Genomic DNA, 12,141 nt, shown 5'->3' on the forward strand with positions numbered 1-12,141 from the left:
CAGTTCTGCAGAGTGTGAGAGGGAAAGAGGGCCAAGTAATTGAATGGAAACCCTTTCTTCTCCTCTCCTGCCTGGTGTGGGTTCAGGGTCGAGGCTGGCGCAGTCACACGTGAACCATTCAATTCTGAAGGGATTGCTGTGACATTGGTGTTACAGCCACACAGAGATAGAGAGGGCTTTCACTGATGCCGCACTAATGTATTTGCATGAGTCGGGTGTGAACGTTATCCCTGGTGTAGTGGACTCTATTAATTCTTTGCCTATTAATCGAACGCAGTGTTGATATCAACATACTGGATGTCAGCCAGTGTTAATCATTATATAGAAGTCGGACTGTGTGAAGAAATCACCTAATGAGGCGCAGTGGAAGTTATATGATTGTGATGCCACGTGCATTGTCTGTTTGAATCTACTTAAATGTGTGATTTAAATTATTCTCTGTGGTGCTTCAGGAGAAAATGAAAGAAAAGATTCATCAACATGCTAATCCATCGACTAATTCATGTCTTAAATTGTATTTTCACTCTGCCATTGGACATTTTGTGTGCAAAACTGTATTATAAAGGGCTTACAAGCAATATATTTGAATATGCACTCATGCATGACAGCCTGGGTTGTGTGTAAAACCAGCGGGACTGGTGGGTTTTTCCTGTGGTCTGTGGCCTGAGTAGCAGTTTTAGCAGGGTCAGCGGTGTCAGGCCAAAGGGTAAAGGCGTGAGTGTCAGAAGGCGGACGGATGACAAATAAGGGCATCTGTGAGGACAGAGAATGATGAATGGAGGACCGGACAGAGGAGAGGCGAGGGCACGGCCAAGACGGAGAAGACAGAGATAGCAAGAGAGGAGGGATGAGAGAAAGATACAAGAACAGGAGAAAAGGGAAGGAAACAGCCTGTTGAGGCTTCCTCTTTAAAGCCGGCAATCATTACTGAATTATCAGTGCAAACAAAGAGTACGTCCACACTGAGCTGACTAAATTTCAAAATCTAGCTTCTCTCTGTTTTGGCCTTCTGTTCAAACTAAGCCTGCATCGTTCTTATCCCACAAGCATAACTTCTTCAAAAGTGGTCCCAGAATGGATACGCCCCAGGTATTTGTCTCCTCTAACGTCCTCCGTGATCACTCATGCAGCACAAGTGTTGTGATTAGGCTGTATTCATGCTGATTGCTTCCAAGAACCATCATCAAATGTTGATGTTTGTAAAGGAGAAGTCATGGACGCAGGAACAAGGGGTGCTCAATCAAGTGTATGAGCTAAACTGCAGACTGGAGTCTCTGTTAATAGTGATAAACAGATCTGTATTACAGTATATACGCTTGTCTCCTCTAGGAAACGTCTGTATCTTCACTGTGCTGCATTTTTATAAACTATGAGGCTGCTTCTCCCTGGTGATCCGATCACAAGGGGACAGCTTGTCAGTTCACACCTGGCATTAGTGTGACCACTTGTGATCGGATCTCACTTCACCTTTCTACATGCAAATAAACATGTTCATTGGGACAGTCACAATATTTTTTTACACAATTTAACATGCAACATATTCCGAATTTACAAGGAGGCCTGATTAATTCAGAATTTGTCATAGACAGCGTTTCACAAAGTTCATAAAGTTTCTCCAGACGCAACAAATCACAAAATTGAGTGATTTAATAAGGGAGTCTGGGGAATTTCTCTCCCTCTTTATCTCCCGCCTGTTGTCGACTGTAGTTGATGTAGCTGCTTTGACCTGTAGTATGTTGGTGTTCAAGTTTACCATCTGCTGTGGTAAAAAACATTGTCAAATTGTTGTAAATTTTTGTTTATAACTATTAGATAAAAGTTAAAATCCCGACTTCTATTGTGTCACGTGGCCCAGCCATTACGCACGGCTACAGCCTTTATAGTGCCGGTTACACCTGAAGGTGTTCTTACTCCCCAATAATACAAGAAGTAATCTTTATTCACGTATATAAAGATCAGTTTTTAATTGTTTTTTTTACATAAGGATCATTTTCATTATAATTATCACAATGCATACTGACAAACATATTTACAGAAGAGAGTAAAAACAAGGGTAACAACTCGTGCATCACTGTGTGATCATACTGAAGCGTTTTTCGTGGACCAAACTCTCGCAGTTGTGACCTCCAACATGGCCACACAACCCTACACTAATCGCAAGAAAGAAGGCCTGCAGCAACATGTAACTCAAACCAAAAGAGTCAAACAACATCTGTGTTTTGGGTCTTTGGGAGCCACGTCATGCAGTTGACTCATAAAAGGAGAATGACCACAGTCTTCTGCCAGCGGATATTTATAGTTTGTCAGTAGGCTAATATCTTCCACTATGACCAGTCACTCCCCACATGGAATAAATCAAGACCGATTCTGATCTCTGTCATTATACTCTAACACACACATGCACTCATTCTGACAAACATGACGTGAAAAGGTTTACTTTGATGCTATTTTAAGTGTGCAAAAACACGGAAAGACCTTCAAAGAGGGAGAAATAAGGAGTCATGACGAGGACAGGAAGCAGAAAGCGGTGAAAAACACTCAATGTTCCAAACCATATTTGTCTCTGTATTATAAATACTTATCCTGGGATTAACATAGCTAAATGTAAAATGTGTCATACTATTATTGCCATGATAATAAAACATAATCACCGCCCTAATCCTAATTAAGCTCATGGCGTGTTCTGATACCATTTCAAAATAGTGGGACACTCGCATTGCACACTGAGCCATATTTTGAATTCCAGATCTAATGAAAGTAAACCAAAAAAGGGACCAAACCCAGCAAACAAAGGAGCGTTTCACAAGGGCGACCAAACATTATGATCCCGGCGTTTACCAAACATCCATCATGTTCAGATTTGGAGTTGATGAGACTGGATGGAGGGAGGAGAACGGGGCTAAATGTCAAATACACACACAAACAGAGGCAGGTAGGTGGAATAACAAGAAGTGAGATGTATTAAATACAGCTGAAAAGCAAAGTCCAAAGTCCAAAATACATAATCCAACGTCCAAAATCCAAAAGTCAAAGTCGGAGCAATAAGAGGCCTTTTGTGAAGTCCAAAAAAAACTAAAGAGAAATACAAGAACTGGAGGCAAACCAGAAAGCGATGGGGAAACAAATCCAGAACACGGGGAACACACGAGGACAGGGAAAAGACAGTACTGAGGTGAGGCCGAACCAACAAAGAGAGAGGGAAAGACACAGACTTAAAAACAGACTAATCTAACGGGGGGATGAGGCGGAGAGACACTGGGAGCAGGGCAGTGCGAACGAGGCTGACGTGAGACAGGTGTAGAGGGAAGATCAGGCTGGGGGAGGAGCACAGGAACACAGGAGGGAACCAGAACACCGGGAACACAGGTGAGCAGGAAGTAGAAAGTGACAACAGGACACAAATTAGAAAATAAAACAGGAAATAACTAACCAAAAGCCAAAACCATGACACTAAAAAGTTATTAAGTGACTGTTTTGCCTGTCTTCCCTCCCTGTTGTGTTTTCCCCTCCTGTTCCCACACCTAATCCTCCCTAGTGTGTGTGTGTGTGTGTGTGTGTGCTTGTGGGCGTGGTGTCACCGCTGCAGCACAGAGTTTCATCAACTCGTCAACTGCCTCGACATAACCCGGGTCTTCACCTCTCTTCAGTGCCAGATTGTTCCGTCTCATCCGGTGACTCTCAAGCTTTAATCAAGTATAGTATCATTTTTTTTTTTGTTTGGATTCCTTGTAGATCATTCATGTTTTGTGTCATTGTCTTTTTGCTTGGCTCACGTGCAGAAACCTTCAGCCGTCTCTCTGCTCAGCAATCAGGCCAACTGCCTTCACCTGTGATTCCTGCAGCCAAGTGACCGACCCAACTCTGACTCCTGGCTCAAGCTGATCACCTGCCTGCCCTCATCAAAATCCCTTTTTGTGAGAATAAACCTGTCAAACTCAACTCCAGCCTTTGTGTTTCTGCTTCTGGGTCCGCCAGGTAACAAACATCGTTGATTCTGGACAAAAGATTTTACGTTCAGTCTCCTATTGATGAAGAAAGAAGTTGTGTGACATTCATTGAAAGCAGCAAAGTTCTGGTTCAGGCTTTTCTGTTGGATTACTCTCATCAATCAGCTGTAACAGGAAGCTGTTTTCAGCCACGACACAGACTTATAAAATGGCTTCCAGACTTGCTACCAGAACCACTTTCACTTCATGTAAAGTGGTTCATGGTTGCTGCTGGTTTTGTAGTAGGGCACGCTTCCTCGGAGTGTGTGTGCGCTTATGTGCGAGCGTGTGTATATCCTCCGCAGCGCAGAAACATTTTATGCACCCCAACACAATTTAATTTAGTTTAATCTCAGCTTTTCCACTGGGAATGCAACATATAATTAAACTTTATGGAACTACCCTGCAGCTCATGCGGAGAAGCAGATTGTCTCACACACACACACACACACACACACACACACAAAGACTGAGGATGCAAAATCATTTGTGTCGATGTATAATCAAATTATTATATAACTTGTGATTTAAAATTCAACGGCTAAAAATAAATATTGATAAATCCTGTGAACACGGCAGCGCATAATTGAAAGAACAGCATGAATAACCATGTAAACTTATAATGCGTCTTCTCTGTTACATGGAAGTGGGCGGATTTCATTGATTTGATTCTGCGCTTCATTATGTCTCCATGTATGCCGGCGAACGGATGCAATAACACCAGTTATTAGGAATGATACACAGGAATTGGTTCTGAATAGATTTTATCCAACGCTGCTGAGCGTTGCGTGGTGCTGTTATTGGGTTACTGAGGACATAACATGGTCATCCGTCTATCTGGAAGGGGCTCAGCGCAGTGGATTCGTATTGTTTCCATGGAAAAGGAGTGGTCAGGACGGTAATGCCTCGGTAATACTGGGCTCAGCGTCTGAAGGCATCGCCTCAGAGCAGAGATCAGATGTTGTGTAACCTGTGGACGCACATGTGTTGCACTACGGGCACCGCCAAACACATGGGAGAAAATGATGTGTCTACATGTGTTCATGCATCATACGCAGACGCGTACCGGGTACCTGATGTGTTTCTCTGCACCTTAGGGAAAGGCCAGAGGCATTTTGTTGATGCATCTCTCTGTATCCACCTCCTATGTGGAACAAAGGCCTGCTCCTCTGAGACCTCCCGCATCTCCCTCTCCTCTCCTCCCCTGACCTAGTTTACCTGATTGATTTCTACCCAGCTGGCCACTTGTATAACACCGAACAACCCTTGCGTGTGTGTGTGTGTGTGTGTGTGTGTGTGTGTGTGTGTGTGCATGTGTGTGGTCGAAGCATCCATGCAATGTGTGCAAATGGATCTGGGTTGAGGTTTTACTTCTTAACTTTTCCTCTACGCAAGAAATGTAAAACAAACATAAGTTTTCACGTTTCTCCTCTGTCTCTTTTTCTTTGTTTCTTTAACTTTTTCTCCTGCTTTTCTTCAATCCAAACCAAACTTCAGCGCAAATTAAGTTTGACAGCTAACAATGCGTCAACATGTTGTGCAGAAGGGTTTTTTTTTTTCTCAAAAAATGTAGCGAATTCAACAGGTTTTTTTTTTCATTTCCCAAATCCATTTCCCAAGTAACACGACTCTTTTATTCTTTCCAAGTAACCTCAGTGCAGTCCATCTGGGTCCCACACACACACACACACACACACACACTAATAATGGAGTGTACTGCCAGTACTGCTACTCACACCCTCCTCGTATCCCTTTGGCCTTCCAGAGTCTGTTTCTCACACACTATTTATAAATGAAAATTTTCTTGCTTCCCTTTACACTCCCTCCCTCTCATTAGCTCCACCCATAACTGTTGCGCAATTCCCAAATAATGATACATTCCTAATATATTTTATTTATTCAGCGGGCGGACATTATGAGTCACATGAGCACTACAACTCACAGTTTTGGCTGCACAGCCTCAACAGCAAGCGCGCCGTTCTGACTGCTCCTCAGACCGGCTTTGTTTCACCGCTGTTACTGTTAGCTTTAGGAAATTACCGGAAAGAACTGCGACTTCGGCACTAAGCTCGGCTGCTATGTGGGAGCTCGAAACACGTCGATTTTAGATAAAAGTGCAAGAGAGGCAGGTTGCACTTGACAAAAAGTGGTATAATGTCTGTGGTTGACATCGCTGTGCTCAGAACTGCGTCCCTGGTCGGTTGGTCAGGAGGCTGGACCACAGGCAAAAGGTACTTTCAGCTCTCACAGCGAGATGATGCAGCTCACTGAGCAGTTTGACACAAAACTGGTATTTTACTATCTGTATGACAAACTGCGACTTACTTGACTTGCAAAATTATCTTTTAAATTGACAAACATCATGTGTAATTCATGGCATAATTCATACGGTGTCAAAAATGTATCTGTCTCTCCACGTTGACTGAAGAAAGGTCCCATGAGGCCACACTGGCAGGGGTGTGACTTTGCCTCTCTGTGGAGGAAAATCAAACTCTGGTGACTATTTTCTCTCCGTAACGATAAAACTGGCGGCATTTCAATGAGTCCAGTCGGGCAAGAAACACGACCAATCAGATGATCACATGAGACGCCAAACAGGCCAGGTTCCCCTTACCTATCATCCCTATCGTTAGTCAAACGATGATACAATCGTCTCCATCAGCATGCAGTTACATATTAACTGCGTGGTGATTGAACAGTTTTCTTATTCTGTGGCAGATGATGACGTGCAGCTGTACTTGATGAAAGAATGTTCTGCTTTTGCTCTAGAAGCATCAATGCAGTTGATTTGACGTATATCTTTCCATAATATTACAGCCATCATCACAAAAGCAGACATAACTCAGACTCCTCAGCCCAAACAAAGACAGGAGGAGGTTTGAGTCCTGGAGGGAAATTGCTAAAAAAAAAGTGCGTTATAAAGATCAGCGAAATGATGTGTTTGGACGTGATGTATGATATGATTGGCTTCTGCACGACTCAGCTATTTTGCATGCACAAACAAACTCAATGCTCAAAGCAGTTTCCACCCTCCTCAGACGAAGTTTACACTCTTACCCACTCCTGTTCGTGTTCCCGGTAACTCAGCGTCCGTTCAAAGTGATGAAGTAATAGTGATGCTGTGGTCTCGGGTCTGTGTGCTCCAGATTAGTGTTTTCTGGGCACACAAACTCTGCCTAAGCCACAGGCTGTGAGTCACTGGATCAGGAGGAAGAATTCGCAGCTAAACAAACGTAGGCCAACAGCCAGGCCAACCCACTCCCCTGGCACGGGCGTGGACTCACACACACACACGCATGCATATATATACTGTACGAGCTTTACACATAGAGCAGCGCGTGCACGCACCTAACAGTTACAGTGCTCACACACACCACACACATATCAATGCTTCTCTTTACTGCAGTGTTTTCCTTTCACTCTCAATCTTTCTGATGCAGCCCTTTGATAAATTTGCCCTTCTTGCTGTTGTTATCTTTATCTCTTCCACTGGCTCTTTTTCTCCAGCTGCTGCACTTATCATGTTAGCAAGAAAGTCTACAGTATCTCCCGAGCCTACGGAGATAAAGTCCTTTTTTTTTATGGTGTAAATGTGTTGCTTTAAGTCATAAGTGGCTCACAAGAAGAACAAACACACTGGTGGAGGGTCGGAGAGTTCCCCTGCTATCATTTCACCACCTCCACCCCCATCCACAGAGAAGGGCAGAGAGCACATTTATCTTACAGGCTATTATATATCTTCTTAGCCTGTCCTTTTTATTCTAGCCTACTGACAACATAAATGCAGCCCATTTATTTAACAGGATTAGGAGATAAGGCTGCCTTCCACTTGACCACGGCCACACAGAAATCCTCCCTTGTCCCACACCCCGAGGCTAATACTCGCGCTAACCGCTAACACCTTCATCCACAGGATGGGAGAGGAGGGAAGGGCTGCACAGACAGAGATGATCCCAGCCAGTGGGCCTCTAGGCTGGGTGATTTATCTCATCCTCAGCCTGCTGCTTTGGGAATGTGGGAGAGGAACACGTGGCCGCCGGGGCCGAGTGTGGCAACAGCGCCTCATAGCATCGCTGTTGTTCTCTAACTGGATCCAATTAGAGGAGCGAAAAACAAGGGGATAAGTCTTTTTCCACACAGCCCACATTTTCAAAGCTTTATTCTGGCTCATGTTTGGAAATTAACATGCATCGTGGCAATTTTACAAGGACATCAAATCTGTGGTGTTTACAGCTGCACTTCATAGCAAACATGAAATATTTATTTATAATTTGGTCTTCCTGCTGTTGTATCCGCACAGCCACTAAAAAGTCTAACGAGAGGGTTCAGGACCTGTCGAGATCAGCCGCCCGTCTGATGCCAACTGGTTATTTCCACCAGTGAGGGGAAACTAAATATAGCAGGTAAAAAAAATAGCTTTGGTCCTTGTTAGTCTGCAGTTCTCTGTGTTTCCATGTGGAGGCGTGGTAAGGGGGCAGAAACCTGTGGCAGAAAAGAACAAGATGCTCCATCCCTGACATTATAAAAGATCAGGGAGCTCTAAAAGGTCGCCGTTGCCATATTCTCATTTTCGGCGGTATTGACACTTGGTATTTCTCTGATCTTTTGCTCTAATTAAAAAAAGAAAGAAAAACAGTTGCCAAGGCTGCGATTCAAGCGTGTGTCGTCGTCTATTTTGCACAGGATGTGTTTGCATGCACCCGTCTGTGTGTATGCGTCTGTTTATGCACCACGGCAACAGGACATGCTGATGAACCCTTCAAGTGCACGTCGACGAGTCGCTCCAAGAAAATCTAACTTCTACGCGCTCTTGCTTTTCGGCCAAAGTTCATTCCAGGATGTCGTAAATCAAAGTCTTGAAAATTAAAAAGACAGTAAAAATTCTCTGTAATAATTTCGCAGAAGCCGCCTTGTTGATGTGCAGTTTTGGATAATGAAATGCAGCCGCTGTTTTTGTTTTAGATTTTATTGACAGAGGTCCACATAATAGAGAAGGAGAGGTGCTGAAGGAGACATCAGCTGCAGAGTCACACATCCTCTGTGGTTTTCTCTTTGTCAGTGTTGATCTGCTCCTCTGTGGTCTCATGTCCACTGTGTTGATGTTTATATACAGTCGTCTACACCAGTCAGTTCATCACACGTCTGATGGTTTTGAACGACAGCCACTCCCGATCTTAACTCTGAAATCAGCAACTGTCACCTCAAAATAACCGTCGCTGACAAATCAATACTCGCGAGCGGTCAATACTGGCCATGTGCATGTGTACAACCAGGGCCGATTCACAACAAAGCAGCTTTCAAGCAGAAACATGAAGCCATTTGAGGTCGTCTGGGTCCTTTTGTCCACAACGCAACCTTGTAAAGGTAAGACCACCTGGCCACCTTCAGTTCATCATATGTCTAGAAGTACGATCTCTGTAAGGTGTGGGTCTTGGCTGTCATCAACTTGTCATTATAAAGAGATTATAACGTCCTGAGGTGTGGGTGAAGGTGGAGAAGAAGTGAGCCAAAATCCCTGTTACAGGTCCGTGACAGCTCAAGGTAAATCCCAGCGAAGCCTATGGGTAAAGTAAAGAACCTGCATGTCCTGGCACAATGACTTCAACTCAAGTGTTGGATTAAAATAGTCGTGAGTCATATGGGCCAATGTTTGCTTTATGGCAAGTTTGGGCAGAGTGAAGGGAAGACGAAGGTGGAAAGAGGGGCATGGCGGGTGTAAAGGATCTGTGAGTTCAGTAACTTAAAGATCTCATTTTATAGAAAGTAAGATTTTCATTCTCATGTTCCCTTTAAGAGCTATATAAACAATGTGAAAGTATGAAAATGCTCAATCCACTGAGAAATGCACACAGCCTGTATTCAGCATATTTTGCATGCTTGTGATGTCACAGCTATAAAGCACTCATGTCACAACGCCGCTGTTGTTCGAATCATCTGCCCCCTCCTGTGGTTGCCACTTTGTCGCACAAGCAAATATTCTAAAATGTTAACATTGCTAACGCTACCTAGGTAATGTTAAAGTTAGTAATGCAAGCTAGCTAACGTTAATGTTGCTCACGCTAGCTAACCTTCGTAATGTTAGCTGGGAACACACTTTAGAGCCATTTTCACGCTTTTTTCCACAAACTTATAGCACTTGAAAGCGACAGCATTATGCTATAGTTCTCCCAAACACCAACTGTCAGATTTCTCAAACAGAGATAAACAAAACAATCAATTTTGACCCAACAACATTTTTATAGTTATTAATTCACAGTAATAATCAAGTTTTTAAGAAAAAGTGATACTTTAATTCTGCATCCTCTTAAAATCTCTCTAGATGTATTGTTTAAAAAAATTTATTCGTCTACATAAAAATGTTATCAATATGACCTTTAAAGAGACGGCCACTATCACGAAGCGTTTAGACAGGGGGTGAATAGAGGTGCTGCAGTAACAGACAGCAAACATTAAAGTATGTAAACATTTTCTAGTGGACTCCCAAAATAAAAAGTACGCTCGCAGACATTCTTCAGAAGCCCGGCAATTGGCCCGAGAGGTGCGATCTGTATTCTTGAGCAACCGCAGACTTCTAGAGATCATGTGCGGCGGAGGTGAAATGAGGAGAATGAGAAGGAAACAGTGGGAGGAACCGTGGAAATATAAACAGATGAACTGGTAATTCCTGCAGTGTTTCTGCCATTTAGTTTCCATATGCATAAACGCTGAGGCAGATCCAGAGTTCATATAAGTTCGCAGACTAAACCCCACACAAACACACTGTCGATAAAGATCACTGCTGTCTTGTGGTACAGTATAACATAAGGACTTGGCAGCTGGAAGCGACCAAAAAACGTCAACTTACACAACACACATGGCTTACTGTATACTTAAACATCTGCTTTAACACACAGCACGAGCACATACTGCACACAGCTGCTGTCTCTCTTTGCCTCTAGCGTTTTTTGTCTAAATGCTTTTCCAAGAAAAGAAAAAATGTTTGACCAAGGTCACGCTTTCAGCTACTAGTCCTCTTCCCATTCATACACTATGTTTACACGATTACATCAGTGTACCCTTGAATCTGAACGACGTGTAGGGTGTCGCACACTTTGAGCCTTTTTTCATGATCATTTGAGTCTCAGCCCGAACCATTCTTACCTTGAATTTGATACATGTACAGGTCTTTATCGCAACAAAGAGAAAACCTATGTTCAATTTATTTGCACCTTTTTAAAACAACTAAGCCGGCTGTTCAACACTTCATTTCACTTGTTGCGACCTTTATTTCCTCTCCAGCATTTTAATTGTCGCTGTGACTGAAACTAGACTCTGTTGCATATTACACAAAGGTAATTCAATATAAGTGAATGGAAGAAGTTTCATGCTGATAGACTTACAGCAACACTTATTCAACAACTTCATTTCCAAGTATTGGACTGATGTGATTAGCAACAGGAGCACTGTATTAAAACACACACAAGTTACTATCCTGTTTTATGATGTGTATTGTCACAGTTATATGTAGCTGAATGGAGCGTAATCAATTTATTTTGACATACAGTAGGCTACTCGGAAGAACACATCCACCAAAATACAGCGGAGTCAGGCACTGCCAAGATGACGACGTATCACCCACATTAGCCTTCGTTTTCGTGAGACAGGATAGGAAATGGATTTAAATGAGACCAAAGTGGCGCAAAATTGTCAAATTGCCATACATTATTAGAACTATAAGTTTTTGGTGTATTTAAAAATCTGAGGAAACAGACAGACACCAGTAGATACTGATGTTACAGGCCTACAACTGTTTGTAAGATAAATCCCTGAAATGTGATAATGTTCAATTTTATAGTCTAAAACTGTGACATCATCAACTTACTTGATTAACACTAGCGTTGTTTGTCATTGTGTCGTTCAAAAGAACATTTGTTTGGGTGAATTGGTGTTTTGCAAAGGGGGCAGCTACAGCAAAACAGCAAACACTGACTAAACGGAGCACAGTAGCAGTTTACAGTGTGCGGTAAAATCTGCCATATGTTATATGAAAAGGCGGGTGGTTGAGCCAGATCGTTTCACTGCTGCATGTTCAGTATGTTCAGTGAACCTACTCCCTCCTCTCCTGTCTTGAAGTCTCATGTAGAAGGTAGTACAAAGTACGTTACTTGATAATTAG

The 12,141-nt window shown here is 43.0% G+C and overlaps 1 long non-coding RNA gene across 1 annotated transcript; it reads left to right on the forward strand.

Moving 5' to 3' along the window:
• The first annotated feature begins 3,229 nt into the window (after nucleotides 1–3,229).
• Nucleotides 3,230–3,916, forward strand: LOC311257056. Its single transcript, XR_014622569.1, has 3 exons — nucleotides 3,230–3,366; nucleotides 3,587–3,671; nucleotides 3,780–3,916. It is a non-coding gene; the product is annotated as an uncharacterized lncRNA (long non-coding RNA).
• Nucleotides 3,917–12,141: the final 8,225 nt, after the last annotated feature.

Source organism: Pagrus pagrus, assembly GCF_965226575.1.
Source record: "Pagrus pagrus genome assembly, chromosome: 5".
NCBI classification, from domain to species: Eukaryota; Metazoa; Chordata; class Actinopteri; order Spariformes; family Sparidae; genus Pagrus; species Pagrus pagrus.